The sequence below is a fragment of the Otolemur garnettii genome, unplaced genomic scaffold (genome assembly GCF_000181295.1).
Source record: "Otolemur garnettii isolate 467f Iridium unplaced genomic scaffold, OtoGar3 scaffold00320, whole genome shotgun sequence".
NCBI lineage: Eukaryota > Metazoa > Chordata > Mammalia > Primates > Galagidae > Otolemur > Otolemur garnettii.
Window position 1 is genome coordinate 233,089 of NW_003852715.1, and position 2,301 is coordinate 235,389.

A 2,301-nucleotide genomic window follows, 5' to 3' on the forward strand; every position below is an offset into this window, starting at 1 on the left:
AAAAAAAAAAAAAAAATAGCCTGGCATTGTGGTGGGGGCTGGAAGTCTGAGCTACTTGGGAGGCTGAGGCAAAAGAATTGCTTAAGCCCAACAGTTGGAGGTTGCTGTGAGCTGTGACTTCACACCACTCTATTGAGTGGGATATAGTGAGACTCTGTCTCAAAAATAAATAAATAAATGTTATGATTTCATCCACCAATCTCACGTCTGGGTATATATCCTAACTACGCACTGCAGATCAGGGAAGATACACATCCTCACTCATGTTCTTCACAGCATTATTCGTAAAAGCGAAGACATGGCTGGTACAGTCACTCACACATCCAATCCTAGCATTTTAGGAGGATAGTTGGACCACAGGAGTTCAAGACCAAGCTAAGAAACAGTGAGACCCCCATCTCTACTAAAAGAATGGTAGTATAGCCAGGAGTTTGGAAGGCTGAAGCAGGATTGCTTGAACCCACATGTTGGAAGTTGTTCTAAGCTGGGATGACAGATGCTATAGCATTCTACCACTGGCAACAGAGTTCCTCTCCAACTCACACAAAAGTTCTCTTTTCTAGATAACTACATTGTTCCATTATGACTGTGGACTGAACCAAAGCATGTATTTTTTCTTTTTTTTTTTAAAACAAAGTTTCACTTTTGTCACCCTTGGTAGAATGCTATGTCACAGCTCACAACAACCTCAAATTCATGGGCTTAAGTGATTTTCTTACCTCAGCTTCTCAAGTGGCTGGAACTACCGGCACCTGCTTCAACACTGGGCTATTATTTTTGTTGTTGTCATTGTAGTTGGTCATTGTTGTTTAGCAGACCCGTGCTGGGTTTGAACCTGTCACACCCCAGCACCCTAACCATCGAAGGACAGGCACTGAGCCTGGGTATTATTTTTTTTTTTGGCGGGGGCTGGGTTTGAACCCACCACCTCTGGCATAGGGGGTCAGCACCCTACTCCACTGAGCCACAGGCGCCACCCCAAGCCCAGGCATTTTTTATGAATATTAGTTAACATTTTGTTGGATGAGAGCAGGTATACTGAACACTTTATACATAATCTTTCAATAAAATTACATGGAAAGTATATGACTTATTAATATGAGATACTTATCAGAAAATGTTAATAAACATTTGAAAATAGTAAAGATAAATTTTGTTATATTATTAGTATATTCTTATTTTTACAAAAACTGAAAAGGTTTAACTTACCCTGTAGAAACAATCAAAAAATGGGCAGCACCTGTGGCTCAGTGAGAAGGGTGCTGGCCCCATATACCAAGGGTGGTGGGTTCAAACCCAGCCCCAGACAAACTGCAACAACAAAAAAATAGCTGGGTGTTGTAGTGGGTGCCTGTAGACCCAGCTACTCGGGAGGCTAAGACAAGAAAATAGCCTAAGCCCAAGGAGTTGGAGGTTGCTGTGAGCTGTGATGTCACAGCACTCTACCAAGGGTTATAAGTGAAACTCTGTCTCAAAAACAAAAAAAAAGAAAAAAGAAAAAGGAAACAATCAAAAACATTTATAAATAAAATAAAAATATTAACTTCATAAAATATGATAAATCATACTATTAAAAAAAGCATTTGGGCAAAATTAAGATATCATTTAGATATAGGTTGAAGAAAGTAATAAAAATCCTGCTGATTTCTGTTTGCCCAGAGTAAACCAGAAATTTCAACTTTATTTTGAAAAATAAACTTTCTTTGAAAAAAATTTTCAAGAAACTTATTTATTTATTTATTTGAGACAGAGCCTGAAGTTGTCACCCTGGGTAGAGTGCTGTGGCATCAAAGCTTACAGCAACCTCCCACTCCTAAGCTTAAGAGATTCTCTTGCATCAGCCTCCCAAGTAGTTGGGACCACAGGCACTCTCCACAATGCCTGGCTATTTTTTTTTTTTTTCCTTTTTTGGTTGTAATTCTCATTGTTGTTTGGCAGGCTGGGGCTGGATTTGAACCCGTCAGGTCTAATGTATGTGGCTGGTGCCTTAGCCCCTTGAACTACAGATGCTGAGCCTTATTTTTTTTCTTTTCTTTACTTACTTTTTTTGAGACAGAGTTGTTTTATGTTGCCCTCGGTAGAGTGCTATGGCATCACAGCTCACAGCAGCGTCAAACTCCTGGGATCAAACGATTCTCTTGCCTCAGCCTACCACATAGCTGCGACTAAAGTGCAGCCAGGATGCCTGGCCATTTTCCTGTTGCAGTTGTTACTGTTGTTTAGCTGGCCCAGGTTGGGCTACAATCCACCAACCTCAGTGCATGTGGCTGGCACTGTATCCACTGTGGTACAGGTGCCAAA